This window comes from Sciurus vulgaris (genome assembly GCF_902686455.1).
Source record: "Sciurus vulgaris genome assembly, chromosome: 12".
NCBI lineage: Eukaryota > Metazoa > Chordata > Mammalia > Rodentia > Sciuridae > Sciurus > Sciurus vulgaris.
In genome coordinates, this window is record NC_136473.1 from 70,256,150 (window position 1) to 70,271,803 (window position 15,654).

At 40.1% G+C, this 15,654-nt stretch overlaps 1 protein-coding gene and 1 long non-coding RNA gene across 4 annotated transcripts in view; both read left to right on the forward strand.

Annotated features, from left to right (window-relative positions):
* The window catches only part of LOC306641860, a 479,070-nt gene that overhangs the window by 347,815 nt on the left and 115,601 nt on the right, over positions 1-15,654 (forward strand). The window lies entirely within an intron of this gene.
* PTPN14 (protein tyrosine phosphatase non-receptor type 14) overlaps positions 1-15,654 on the forward strand; it is a 171,002-nt gene that overhangs the window by 45,554 nt on the left and 109,794 nt on the right. Inside the window, exon 2 of one of the 3 annotated variants that reach the window (XM_079107118.1) lies at positions 13,568-13,618. The exons of the other annotated variants lie outside the window; for them this stretch is intronic. The gene's annotated coding sequence lies outside the window, so the exon portion shown is untranslated. The remainder of the gene's footprint in view (positions 1-13,567; positions 13,619-15,654) is intronic. 3 annotated transcript variants of the gene reach the window in all.

Sequence of the window (15,654 nt, forward strand, 5' to 3'; positions counted from 1 at the left end):
GGTATTCAATTTTTTTTCAGAAGATAGTAAATTTACTTCTTAATATCACTTCAAATCTCCCTTTTATTCCTTAAGTATTGTTTTTTTTTTAATCACGTTTCACATTTCCCCTAATCTTAATAACCATAATTAATACATAACCCACAAGGCATTCATTGGTGGGCCTAATACGCTGGTGACAGCTTTACATGCATTACCTCATTTAATCCTTCTGGTAACACTGAATGTATTTACTATGATTTTCATCTTACAGATGAGGAAACCAAGCCTCAACGAGGTTAAACAGTTTGCTTAAATTGCTTGAAACTCAAAATTAGTACTCAGATTCAGGACTCTTTCACTATGTCAAAGCCCAAGCTCTTAGCTATTATAATTTCTCTAGATCTTTTTATCTTAATAAGTAACTCAGTATGTTTCCATCTCTTTCTGAAATGAGACTAAAAGAGAAAATCTCACTGCTCACAATCTCTGTTCTCAGACAGTGTGTCTTCACCCAAAGCGATTTCAGTGTCAAGTAATCTCTAGGCCCTGGTCAGCTTTGTGAGTCAGACAAGAGGAATTCCAGCTCCTTCAGTGGTCCCCTTCCCTTAAGTTCTTTTGTGATGGAGATAATGCATGGTCAGCATTGCTGATTATACATTGCTCTTCTTTTTTATTGAATTTTATCAAGGAACAGATCCACCTCCCCACCTCCCTCCCATCCTTCCTTCCTTCCATCCAATATTGCCCTAGTGACTCGTGGCCTTACAACCATCTCAGAGAGCCCACTCTTCCTTTAGATTCCTAAACATTTTGTTAGCTTTGGTCTCTGCTTTGTTCAGGAAAGATTCTCATTTATATGAATGGTTTCCCAGCATTATTTCTTCCCAGTCTTGAAGAAAAACAAGCAGTTCTAACTTCTTAAAAGTTAGTGGAACACAACAGGGCATCTTTTAAGTTGAGTAACTCAGCAGGTAAAAAGGGTTTACTCCCTTTTGACCAGAAAGCATGAATGCATATGTGTATGTGGTGAGCAACCTCTGCAGCCTTGGAGAAAATGTGCTGATGAACCAGGACGGACAAGAAGACATTGGTAAAATGTGTGAGGTAAGGAAGAGGAGGCAGAACGGTCTGAGGAGAGGTGTCTCCATGTAAACTGAGTGCCTCTTCAGAAGTTGTTCTCATTTTCTCTGATAGGTGCTAAAGGAATAAACATTATAAAAGATCATCCTCAGGGTGGACATGGTGGCCCACACAGCTGTAATCCCAGTAAATTGGGAGGCTCAGGCAGGAGGAATACAGGTTCCAGGCCAGCTGCAGCAACTTAACAAGGTCCTAAGCAAATTAGCAAGACCGTGTCTCAAAAAGGGCTGGGGATATAGCTCAGTAGTAAAGTGCTCTACTGGGTTCAATCCCCAATATAATCTCTCTCTCTCTCTCTCTCTCTATATATATATATATATACACACATACATATATATTTATAATAATACATTATTTATAAAAAATATATATTTATATAATATATAAGTAATATTTATAATATACATATAATTATAATATATAATATATATTTAACATATAATATATATTATATATATATATAGTAATCATTCTGCCAGTATTTCAGATTTGAGCAGCTCTTGGCCATATCATTCTGACCTTGATTGTAAAGCTCTTGTATATAAACTGGTCCTAGTGTGGACTAGTGTGTTAGCTTATGTTAACTTCCCTGATCCCACTGTGCCTTTAATTAGATTACAATTGTGTATAAAAGATAAATTTCCTGTTTTACCTTCTCTACCAATTGCTACCAATTCACTGGGTTATGACAACTCTTCATTACCTGCTTACTTTCTTCTTCATCTCTTGGAACCCTTCTTACCTGCAGGTTCTTGCATCTGAAGCTCCTTTGAGTGACTGCTTTAAGTCCATCACTCCCATGCACTCTGACCATTGCCTTCCTTGCTGCTCTCCAGCTCTCCAGTCAACCTGGTGGACAGGCCCTTCTGAACCTTCTAGCACATATGACTCGTCTGCCCTACAACTATCCCAGATTTGTACCATCTGACCTCCAAACATGCCTTATGCTCTCCCATTGAGACTCCAAATCCTCAGAATGAATATCCTTCCTCCCAAAAGCACTACCACCACCACTGCTTGTCAGAGTCCTGATAGGCACAAAGAACTGACTTGGTCTCTTTCATGGTACCTTTCTCATATCCTCCTGGCAGGTGTCTCAACTCCCTCCCGTGTTAACCACCCAACAGCACACTGTTAATCAGCCATCTCCTGTCATTCTAAATGGAACCAGGAGAATGGAAGGGAAAAGGTGGACGTTTTTTCTGGTGGGATACTCAGATGAACTAGACCATGGGGGCAGTCTTCCTGCGTCCCCACCCTCTATCCCAGCACAACCAAGCCCCACCTTGCTTAGCTTCCTGGATCAGAGCAGATGGAGCTCCTTCTGGGTGATCTGACTGTAGACTCTGCCTCTCATCCTGTAGTTTCTTTCTTAAAACCAACTGTTTAGCTGCTGAAATTCTTATAATAAGTCTAGAGGGGGTCCAGCTGGGGGTCCAGCTGTGTTTTCTCAAGACCCTTGAATGGAACTTGCAATACTCCGGCAGCCCTGGCAGTCTGCAGCCACTGTAAAACGCTTCCATGGAACTTTTATCCAGGAACCCATATTATATCCGTGCATCATGAGAACACAGAAAATGAGGTCTGAGTTTAGAATTTCCCTACCTCCTACATAATTCCCATAGTGAAATTTATGGATTTAAAAATTGTAGTTTTAAAAAGAAAAGGTGATTTCTAAAAGGAATTTTGCCTATGCCACTGAGTAGTGGGCTATGTGACATTAAGCAAATTACACATATTTAAAAAATTTTTTTAGTTGTAGATGGACACAGTACCTTTATTAGTTTGTGTTTATGTGGTGCTGAGGAGGGAACCCAGTGCCCCATGCATGTGAGGCAAGTATACTACCACTGAGCCATAACACTAGCTTCCAAATTATATTTCTTAAAGTGGTATAAATATAACTATGAATTCGACCATCTTTCAGGTATTCTCATTTGTATATACAAGTGGGAAAAACTTGTCTTATTTATATAGTCCAGGATGTTGGGTGAATGTGGCATGAAGTAAGGCTTTTGACTACATAGGCTTATTTTGATCCGATAATCAACATTGATACAATTACTGATAGTGGCTCTGTCAAAGGTAAATGACATAGTAGCAATTGCTTTATTCTGAGCAAGGGCATTCATTGATTTTCAGGGAGAAAAGGTAAAATTCAAGATTATATGATAAATGTTTTTTCCCCTTCTAGCTTTGTAGAAAAACCTAAAGTATCTTTGAATATTTAGCTCAGGAAAACTTGGATTGGTTGTCACAAGTTCCCCTGTCCTAAGACCAATTATTGGGAGGGTGGCCTTGTATTTGTTCACAACCTTGGAATTGAAGGGAAAGAGGAGCTGGGTACCAGGAGCAAAAGTCCCTTATAATCATAGGGTTAGTTTTTGACCTGTACTTTTATTACTAACAGCTAACATTTATTAGCACATACTGTATGCCACTTACTGAGCAAAGCTGCTAAATTTGAGCTCTCCAAGTAGATTTGTGAGCTAGATAATCCTATTAGTCTTTATTTAATAGATGAAACACTGAGTCTTAGCAAGGTCTGAACAAACTGGTCAAGTTGGTAAGATACAGAATCAGGACTTGAATTCAGGCATATCTGTCTCCCGAGACTATCCTGGAATCAGGTCTTAGCTTCAGTTCTCTTTCTTCATTCATTTGCTCAGCCATCTGACACAGGTGATTTGAAGCCTGCTGTGAATTAAGCTGTTTTTCATCTCCCATCCTGAAGTATGGATCCTCACTCAGTGATGAACTTCTCAAAGACAAGAGCCAGGAATTTTGTAGTACTCATCTTTAGATCTAGTGTGTGATACCTTTTAGTTGCTCAGTGAAAATTAGTTCAATGAGTGAAAGCTAATGGTATTCCAGAACATAATAGGTATTTGGCATTTTAAGACCACAGTTGGTAGGGAAAAAAAGATATGGCTCATAATGTTGCCTCATCTGGGTACTTGTAAATAATTTTTATGTGCCCAGCTGTGATCGATCCTGCCTTGTTTTGATACTTTAGAGTTGGGTTTTTTTTTTTTTTTTAATCATGTAGAGAGTTGTTCTGGAGATGATTAAAACACTTTATGATAGGTGGTCTCCATGAGAATGCACAGCTGTGTCTGTCTTAAACTGTTTTATACCTATTCTCTAATATAGTGCTTGACACTTTGTAGGGACTTGATATATTTGCAGTAATTTTTTAAATAGAAATTTTAGTTTCTGTTAAAAGTGTGGATCAGGTCATTGTTCTGATATGTAATCTTTTCTTTTTTTCATTCTGGGGATTGAGCTCAGGGGTGCCTACTACTGAGCTACACAAGAACCCATTTTTATTTTTTTTTCGAGGCAGGGTCTCACTAGGTTGCCCAGGCTGGCCTCCAACTTGTGAACCTTCTGCCTCAGCCTCCTGAGCTGCTGGGATTACAGTGGTGTGCCATCATAACAAGGCCAACAGATTTGACTTCCTTTCTTCACCCATAAGGAAGATTTGATTTCCTGTGGTCAATACAAAACTCAGTTTGAGTTTGAGCATAGATTATCCTGTATTTAAAAAGTTGGCTTATGCACTGTGTGATGTATTTAGAACCCTTACCTGCTTTTCTTGTGTCCTTATCTCTCTCTCTCTCTTTTTTTTTTTTTTTTTGGTTCTGGGGTTGAAACCGGGGGTACTTTACCACCGAGCCACATCCCCAGCACGTTTAATTTTTCATTTTGAGACAGGGTCTCATTAAGTTGCTTAGGGTCCAGCTAAGTTGCTGAGGCTGGCCTTGAACTTGCAGTCTAAGAATTTTGAGTTGAATGGATACAGTGTGCCAGATCCGTACTGGTGTCTGTTTGGAATATTGGTAGCTTGTAGCATCTCTAAGAAAGCCGTCCTGCAAGACTTTCCCCTAGACACAGCCATTTATGTTGCCATTGGCTCAGAGAGCAGGACACTGACAGCATTTACTCTTCCCTGGCACCTTATAGTAGGCTTCCTCTACCCAGCCAGTTTACCTTTTAAGTCTCTGCTTAGTGTGTTATCTCTTCACAAAATCCTTTCAAATATTTTCCTTTTGCTGTTTGCAAAAGATAAGTTGAAACTTTTTTTTTCCTTTTGCTCTTTCACTTGGATTTTATAATCTTTGATTCACCTTCTATAATTCTGGTCTGTCTGGGTTTTGAGAGCCCTCATCACGTGTTCCCTGCCTCCTCCACCTTTCCTCACTTTCTGCATCTTTCCTCCTTTCCTTTTCCTAGGAATGAATATGACCCAGTGACTTTAGGATGTACCTGGGAAAATAGGCATACTTTACTAGAATTTGCTTTTATACTGGAATTGGCTTATGAGGAGCAGGAACAGTACAATTTGAGTTAATTTCTGTACTTACCCTTGAAAATATAGAGGTATACAGATATTTTCCTGGTATTTGTTATTCTCTTGGTAGAATGAAAAGAAGATGCTTTAGGGAATATGACCAAAGTGCATAAATTAACATGAAGTTGGCGTGTCTGGGCGACATTGGGCTTTTCCAGATTTACAGAGTTATGCCAAATTTAAAACTTGGGATATGTCAGTTTGTCATGTAAACATCTGAGAACTTAAGCATGTTTTGGTTTATTTTTTCTCCACTACAATATCAAGATTGGCCTGTGTCCACTACCAAGGGGAGTGTGAGGTCTCAGGGAGGTTGTTTTTGTTGTTTGATCAGAAGGGGAACAATATTAGTAAATGCCAGTGGCAGGTGTCCAGAGTGGACGCAGGCACACATACATACTGAATAAAGACATAGATTTCCAGCCTCCCACTTCCTCTCATTGCAGTTCTTTTTCTTTATATTCTAGGCCCTGGCTGATCTAGCGACTTTGTTCCTATTGTTCCAGCTGAGGTACTCCAAAGAGTCCATTTTCCTACTGAGGCAACTCTTTTTATATAATACTGCAAGTTGGTCCTGACTCTAAGGAGTACTTCCATTAGTAGAGAATTACTTCTTTTTTTCTCTATGCTTTATGGAAAAGTCATACTAACGTGTGATATTATGGCAGATGGTCGGCAACAGAGCCTAATGGAGACTGCACGAACTCCCTCACTAGCCAGCGTTATCTTAGGCAAGTCATACAGACTCTGCAAGCTGTAGTTTACCCATCTGTCAAATGGGGATAATGCCTAACAAGGGTTGGTGTTGTGTTAGAAATAACATATGCACAGGATTCAGTATGGAGGGAATGCACCAGAAATGGCACCTGTTGTCTTTGATAAAATTAGAGCATGGTTTGATGCTGTGGACATTTATTAATCATAATTTGTTGACATGCCTTGACACACACACACACACACACACACACACAGAGACCATAATGGTGTCAACATCTGTAGAATTCTCTGCCTGGGGAGTCACTCCTCTTCATGGATTTGGGCTCAGTCCAGCTTTTGCAGTTACGTTAGCCTTCTGACTATACCAGTGGTGGAGGTGGGGAGTTGCAGGTCTAGGGCAATTATGTTTCTGGATTTCTCTTTAGGTCTACTCTCCCAATTCAGTATCCATCGGCTCTTCATTATTCACCTGTTCTCAGCAATTCCATGAAGAATTTCATACCTTTTCTCCAATGAGGCCTTGCACTGTTGGGTACCACAGAGTCCCTAAACTGAGTGTGATGCTCCTGCTTTACCCACTGAGGTCAGAGTTCCAAAGGCTGCCTTCAAGGTATCCAAGGAGAGTCTTCCTAAGCTGAGAGATGTTCCTGTTCACTGAGTCTGGGAGGTTCCATGGTGCATCTTGTATTGTGGCAGCCTCCCAACTCCTGGGAGGGACCTTAGGTCCATTTATATGTGCTCAGGATAAAAACATGGAACATAGTAACTGCTCAGTACTGCTACCTGAGATGACAGTGATGATGGCGGACAAGGACGTAAGCCAGTTTGTGCTCTGTCTGCCCCTCCACCCTGCTTTCAGTATAATTGGCAGCACTAGTGCTCTGGTAGACTCTGTTCAGTGCTTTCTGTTTAGTATAAATATGTAAGTATTATTTGCTGCTTGAATCAGGTGTGGTGTGTACATGACGTCTTCCTTTTTTTTTTTTTTTTTTTTAATTTTTTTTTTATTTTGGTACTGGGGATTGAGCTCAGGGGCACTCACCCATTGAGCCACATCCCCAGCCCTATTTTGTATTTGATTTAGAGACAGGGTCTTACTGAGTTGCTCAGTGCCTCATCATTGACCTTGAGATCCAACTGCCTCAGTCCTGAGCTGAGATTATAGACCAGCACCACCAAGCCGGGCAATGTTTTGCAGTGTTGGGGATTGAACCCAGGTCCCTGTGCTTGCAAGGCAAGCACTCTACCAACTGAGCTATATCTCCGGCCCCAATGTTTTCTTTTTTGAACACATTCTTGTTTTTCCTTCAGTGGGTAAATGCCTCACCTTTTAATATGCTTGGTTTTCTTTGAACATCTGACTAAGTCTTCCCACACACCTCCAACTGCTTTGAGTCTCCTCTCATAGCTTACCGCATGGTCCAGCCTTGGCAGATCATCCCAGCACCCCCTCCCTGAAGGCGCCCTCCTGGAGCCCTGTGACTTCCGTTCCCATCTGCACTGGGAGGGTACCACTTCCTTATAAAGACATTAGACAGTTCTCCTATTTTATGGTCCTTTCCTAGCCTACAACCTACTCACTTCCCTTGCAGAACAAAACAAAATACCTGGTGCCTTGTGTCTCTAAAAGTGAAGCGCACAGAAGGCCTGGCTGGCCCTGCCAGATTTTTACCCGCTGTTTGACTTTTGTGGTTGTAGACTTTCAGAAATCTTGTTTCATCAGACACACAGCTTTTGGCATCTATGCCTTGTGGATTTGGAGTGATTTTTCAATTAGGAAAAAGGTGGAAACATCTTCATTTCACCATTGAAACCTACCTATCTTTTAACTTTTAGCTCTATGTTTCTAATTATTGACCAAATTAAAGTAACAGGAAAATAAGTGTTTTAATAATCTTGGATATTCCAGACCTATTCTCTACTTTCTCTTTCCTTTTGTCCTATTGTTTTCCTTATCTGGTACAGATGACAGCATGCTTACATTCTCTGGGGTCTGTCTGTAGTGAGAGGGCCTTTCCTTCAAATGCAGATTTTTATGCAAAAACCTGCCTTGAATAATAAGCCCATCTCCCTGAGTTAGGTTTGCTCATTTTAACATTGCAATTTAAATAAGACAAGGAGAATTTAGAGGTAATAGAGCACAGAGATAATTAAAGGATGATGAAATAGTGCCTGGAAAGAAGGTATGAAAGGTAGGGTTATTTATGTTGGGAAATATGAGGCAGGGAGTGTCCACATAAGAGCATTAAATATACAGTTGTATGGTAGGGACAGAGGTACCCAGTTGCCCTTCTCAGGATGAGAACATTTAAGGGGAGATAGAGGGCATTAACAGTAGTGTATATAAACAGCAGAGCGGAGCATGAAACTAGCAGAACAATAAGTATATATTACCAAGAAGTTTGAACACGATGAAGATGGTTACTGGGATGAGCTGTCAAGCTGTGGCCACCTTGAGTAATTTTTCTTTGATGTTGTAAGGCATCATCTAAAAGTTCAAGTTAGCCTACAAGGTTCTAAGAACCATTACACTTCTTCTGAATCAGTTCATTCTCCCTTGAGTGTCCAGGTTTAGGTACTAGAAGGAGGTCTTCTTTCTTCACCACATGCCTATTTTAATTTGCCAATCTGAAGTCTATGCAGCTGTGTCTTGAGAGCTAATAACTTCATACAGTTCCAACATTTGTGTAAATGAAACAATCATGCAACCATGAGATAAAAGTATTTAAATTTTTATTCTTGTCCTGTATTTGTTTGCATCTCCTGTTTTTTTTTCTTTAAATATTACATTTATGCGAACTACAGTGTTCTTAGATGTAAGCTTTAGCCTAAACCTCTCCATACTGGAAGGTCCTATTCTCTTGTAGAACCGTGTCCTTCTCCTTCTTCTTTTTTTTTTTTTTTTTCCTTACCTTTGTAGATTACCCTGAGCACTAGAATAGTCTCCAGATGTTTGGTTGGTTGTTTTGCTCTGGTCTCTGCGCTGATCTCTTCCCTGCTGCCCAAAGTATCTACCACACTTGTTTTTAATTCTTACCTTGCATTGCATAGAACTTGGTAGGCAGAAAAGGGGGCCTTTTCTTGTCCTTTGGGAATACCACAATTAATATTCTGTGCTGTATGAATAATAGTATTTGAGGGAGTATAGTTATTTGATGTTTGGGCCAAGAAATATTTTTTGTAGTTACCACTTGGTGGAGGGCATCATATTTTTTTCAAACTGTCCTTAGAACACTGCCTCTGAAATTGTGGTGCAGTGGCTTAGCATTGGAGCCACTGAGAAAAGGGCTTGCTGACATCTTTGATGGTTCATCGCACCCCAGGCTATGCCTGAGAGTCACAGTTCCCCAATTTATTGCAGACCTGATATGGGGAGGCATTCTACGTAGGCTCTGAGATTTTCTGTTACAAGAGAACACTGAGACGTCTATATATTCCTTTTTTGAGTTGAGATTTTCTGTTATTAAAGTATTTCTGCCATTTTTATGAGCCATAACTGATAACTGCATAATACCACTAAAAAAATCTATTCTAATATGAACTTGGTTCCTTTTATTCCAAGTTGCTTCCCTTTTTTACATGATGTAATGTATTGAAGTATTTAGGAGAACACATATTTCAACCATTTTACAGGAAATGGAAGTCATAGCTTTTGCATTTGTCAGCAATTTGGGAAGCAATTTAGGAATATGCAATAAGAGACTTCTAAGTAAATAACTTTATATAGCTTTCAATTTAAAAAGGGTCCTTAAGAGTCTACTCTAAAGAAAGAATCAAGGCTGGGGATGTAGCTCAGTGGTAGAGGCCTTACCTAGCATGGGCTGTGGGCCAGAGCTTGATCCCCAGCACCATTAAAAAAAAAGAAAAAAGAAAAAAGTCAAAGACACAGGTAGATCATTTTGATCGTGAAAATCAAAATAGTGTCGAGTATTGTGCAACAATTTAAAATTATTTTTGAAAAATTTTATATGAGAAAATAATACATAATAATTACAATTAATGAAAGATATTATACTTACTACAGGCTCAATCAGGTAAATAAATTAAACGTAATTAATAGAATGTGACATTGTATGCAAAAGTTTTAAAGTGAGCCTCTGGGTGGTGACATGATGGGCTATTTTTATTTTTTCCTTTTAGTTTCATGTAGTAATTTGATTTTCTTATAATTTGTTATCAAAAGATATTAAATGCTATTAAAATTTTTAAAGTAGTTAAAGATTGACATTTCTAATGCCAGTAATTCAAAAGAATGAAAACTCATCCAAGTGCCAGGGTTTAAGTGGTTTTAATCAGTTCTGATTTTGAAAAGGAATGCTTGATCCCAAGTTATTTTTGTTTTGTGTTTTTTCTTCTTCTGGTCAACATATGATTGTGTGTGGTACTCAAAGCCTTTTCGTAAGGGGAGTGTTCTAATATTGTTATTTATGAAGGGTCAGATATGGTACTCGTGCATCTTACAGTATAACTGGGTTCTGAGCCAGCTTCTGCCACCTGCTAGCTCTGGAACTTTGGCCAAGTTATGTAGTCTCAGTTTGCTTATCTGTAAATTGGGATCATGAGAATTAAATGAGATAATGCATGTAGAAGTCTTCAGCACGATTCTTGGCACATAGCAATAATTAAGTTTGATTATAGCTGGAATGACAAATGATAGCTACTATATTATTACAACTGAAAAAACACTTTTTCCAGTTCTCTTAAATATAGTATTTAGGAGTGGCAGGTGTTAAGTGATTTTAATTTTTTTTCTAATACAATTTTAATTAAAGACTAGTAGTGTTTCTGCTCTGTTGCCCTATTCCCTTTAAGGATGGAAATGCCCCATAACTTTTTCCAAGCTCATATTGATATAAACGCACACAAGATGACTGGATTTATGCTGGTTTTGCCACACATATGACTCTGCAGCTTTTCCTACTTAAAAGCATACCATGGGAGTTGCTCAGAGCCAATGTTTGTTGATAGCTGCATGGATGCCAGAATTTATTTGGACATTACATCGGGGTTGCTATCATTCCTCACCCTCTACTGAAAGTCATTGTTTGCTGTTGCATCCTTATGTATAATCCTTAAGATTTGTTGCTTTTATTTCAAATGAAATTTTCCCCAAAGTGGCATTGCTGAGTCACAGTATGTGCTAATTATAGTGCAGAGGGATTTGGGATGACAAAATTGGCGTAAGCTTTGTTGGTTCCTGCCTTCTTACAGTCTAATTGGAGAACAGGGTCTTTTTTTTTTTTTTTTTTTTTTTTTTTTTTTAATTATGTAGAGAAATTTTATTAACTGGTATTTAATTTCAGGAAAGTTTGAAATCCGTAGCATTCTAAAGCACAGGTATAAACCAGAAGAGCAAAGGGACCTTCTTGAATTAGGTTTACTCTGTGTGGTATTTGATGTGTTTATTAGATACAGATTTGCTAGAAATTGTACATATCTTCAGTTGTGTTTTGTTTTGTTTTGCTACTGGTGAGTGAACCCAGGGGCACTCAACCACTGAGCCACATCCCCAGCCCTTTTTCTGTATTTTATTGAGAGACAGGGGCTCACTGAATTGCTTAGGGCCTCACTAAATTGCTGAGACTGGCTTTGAATTCAGAATCTCCTGCCTCAGCCTCCCAAGCTGTAGGGATTACAGATGTGCACCACGGTGCCCACTGGCCTAAATTTTTCGGTGTTTAAGAACTGAAAGCCCCACTTAAAAACTCAAGCAGTTGTCATTTGCTTTCCTGTCCCCACTGTGCTCAAATCCCACAGAGGTGCAGAAGGCAGTGGAGCCATCCCTGCAGGCAGCTCCCCATCTCCAGAGGCCCAGTCTTGCTCAGCACTGATGCATGTGCAACTGAGCCGTCTTCATTTCGAGGTTACCAATGGTAACAGGAATGATAGATGCTAACAATGTCTTTACAGCAGAGCAGCCACCTGCTACAGGTAGAGAGGTTCTTTTTCTCTGGAAGGTCACTGAGAGCTAGTTGGTATAACAAGTTCTTCCAAGTGCCTACTTAAGTAGTGTGGGGTATGTGTCTTTACAAGGCAGGGGACAGAGAAGAAAGGGGCACTTGAGATGTCTCTGGGCTGCTTGTATGAACATGTAGTCTACCTGCAGTAGGTAGCAGGACTATCTCTGTTTAGAAGCTTTGTTTTCCTTCATTAGCAATTAGCATTTGGTTGCATCAGTTGGAATTACACAGCTCTGTAACAGCTGACGCTAGTTCATACCTGTTTTCATTCTTTCTCCCCTCTGATTCAGCTTCTTGGCTCTGGAGCGGTGATTGCATCATGACTCTTTAGAGCCCACTTTGTTGGCTCCCCAGCTCCCTAGAGTGGTCACAGATCTGAAACCCACCCTGTTGTACTTCCAACTCACTGGGATCTGTAGTTGCTTGTTTTACTGTCACGTTTTGTCTCTTTATGATGAATGGCTTTAATTTAAAAATTTCTTTGCTCTGTAATCGGTGGCTTGTTGAAAGCAGTTTGTGGTACAGGGCAGTCTGTGTGTTTCCTTGGGTTTCCTGTAGTAGTGAGTAAAATAGCAACTGCAACGATAATGGCAGTGATTTCAAACACAAAAGTAAGGCTTACTGTTTGCCAGGAATTTAGATACAGATTCAGCCTCCCTAATCTGAAAATCTTAAATGTTTGCAAAATCCAAAACTTTTTGAGCATGGACATTATGCTGTCTAGTGGACAGGTCCATGCCATGAAGCTTTGTCTTATGCACAAAATTATTAGATATTCTATAAAATTACCTTTAGAGAATGTATACAAGGCTTACATAAAACATAAATGAATTTCATGTTGAAACTTAGGTCCCAGGCCCCAAGCTCTTTAATTATGTGCTATTCCAAAATCTGAAGGAAAAAAAAAAAGAAACAAAATTGAAGCACTTTTGTTCCCAAGTATTTTGGATAAGGGATATCCCATCTGTATTCTTAACTGATATAATTGTCACAACAACTCTGTGTGGTGAGTGCTGTTCTTATCCCCATGTTTGAAATGAACGTGATGAAGCAGCTTCTGAGCCGTGGTTATGCAGTATGCAATTGACATTCATGGATGTGACTATGTCGGGGTGAGGCTCACTGGTGGGGCTGGAGAGACCTGTGAGTGAGCGGGGCGACACACCCAGGGAAGCTAAGTACTGTAGATGCTCAGACCTAGACAAAATTGGCCGAGTCACTTGGCCACTACTCACTGTTTGGATAGGAAGTGACACGGATGAGTCCTCCCATCTGAGAGCCCTCTACCCATGAGGGAAGTTGAGGGAACTCACTCAGGCATGGGCAGGAAGGAAATGGGAAGGGGAGGTGTGGAAACTTTGCTGAGGGAGGTCACAGGCAACCAATTCTCACAAAGAATCCCTCTCTTCTCCAGATCTGTCCCTTCAGGATGCGCATCTCTGCAGGAGGGTGAAGTGAATTAAAGGTGTGTTTGTCTTCAGCGACTTTCCTTTGCTTTAAGTCATATGTCCAGGATGCAGAATCTCTGTGGTTGCTTTTATGATTGTGTTTTTTGAAGAAGTCCTGTGCAGTGGACTTGGATTCTCCCATGTGATAATGCAGAGTGCAATGGGTGGAAAGCCATCGAGGTGAGAGACACTGGCAGGGTTCTGTGGCTGAAATAGGACACAGATTCTGCTGCCCTCTGGATAAAGCATCCTAGGACTGAACTTGGGTCCCAGCCTCACGGTTCATGTCTGCCATGTCTGAGTAACACTCACTGCGGGTGCACAAAGATAGACTGAAGGTGGTGTGTCACAGCCTTGTTGAATGTGGTTCCTGCTATTGTCATTGTTACTTTTCTATCACTAGGTCATAGCTTCTAACTCCCTTCTTCATAAAAGCAACATAGTTCATTGGGTCAGAGAGAGCTCCAAGTTCTGAGCTTGACTTTGTTGGTCATTGTATGATCTTGGGCAAGGCCTTTGACCTCTCCAGCCTCAGTGCCCTCATTTGTAAAGTGGGATAATAGAAATAGCCCTCTCATAGGCTGTCAGAGATAATGTTTAGTAGACTACCTTGTCATTATGTCTGCTTGATAAGTGGGGGTGCTCATTATTGCCTGCTGAGTGCTCTGACACTTTTGGATATCTCCCATTCTGGTTCCTGGTTATGATTAGTCTGATATTCCAGGACACATCAGAGTGGGTGTGTAGATACTGACAGCAAAAGAACTGGAATTGGAGAATTGCAGATTGCAGGGTCTCTCAAAGAAGGGTGGGGTGTCTCAGGACAAAGCATGCCTGGCATGAATAGACAGAATGCTCATTTGAGAAGTAAACCAGAGTCAGGTGTTCTCCTGATAGCATTGATCAAGTAAGCTTCCTGGGAAGCATTAGGCCCGGTGGACTGTTTCTTTGTATTTTAAACTACATTTTAAATAACTTGTCATCTTACTTACTTAAGATTTTTTTTTTTCCCTGCTGTCAGTTTGACCTTGCTAAATGCATGCTTTATTTTGGAAGGAAGAGAAGTTCAAGTTAGAGGTGAAATTTGGACCCCTTTTAAAGAGTAGATTGTTACCTATTTTGCCAGATTACTCTACAAAGTATCATTTAAGAAACATTTTACTTTAAAAAAAAATCCAGCTTTTTATTATGGCAAATTTCAGGTACATGCAAAACAGACATGTAGAGAATGTTGGTGACCTCTGACACACTGTCTTCCAGCTTGGACTCCTGTCGGCTTAGGGCCGGTGGTGCCTCATCTGTACCCACCCTCAATTACTCTACTTTCATGATTTTTAAAAGCAAATCCTAGGTCATAATTTATTCATAAATATTCAAGATGTACTTCAGCTACTTTCATAGAAAAGTTTTAGTAAGGTCAGAAATGAAGATTTAGATTCATCCTGTAGGAAAATTAAAAAATCATATCTCTAGCAGTCTGAAGGCAGTAATCCTCAAAGCAGGATATGGGGAAGTGATTTTTTTTTTTTTTTTTTTTTAACAGGGGGCTTTCCAGATTTTTTGTCCTCTCAGAGGATTGCCTCTTGCAGCCCCCCAATTTGAAAATCATGGCATTTGGTAGTTCATGGAGCTGGTTTGCTTCAGAGTGTTAGAGGAACATAAGGCAGAGAAGCACCTTGTAGGGGGAAGGTGATTCCAGATAGCAGAGCCTTTACCTCTCAGGATCCATCCTTCCTTCCTTCCTTCCTTCCTTCCTTCCTTCCTTCCTTCCTTCCTTCCTTCCTTCCTTCCTTCCTTCCCTCCCTCCCTCCCTCCTTCCTTCCTTCCTTCCTTCCTTCCTTCTTCTCTTCCTCCTCCATGAATGGGACTTATATTATCATGTATTTATCTTCTGCCTTCTTTCTCAGATTATGCTACTTTCCTTTCTGAGGTGCACTTGGCCATAGAAATTAGCATATTGTTTTGAAATTAGAATAAATTGCTGTTTGTCTTGAAAGAAATCAAGAATCAGCATTGTTGGGTCTTGCAAAGTTGCCCAGGATTATACTGGATG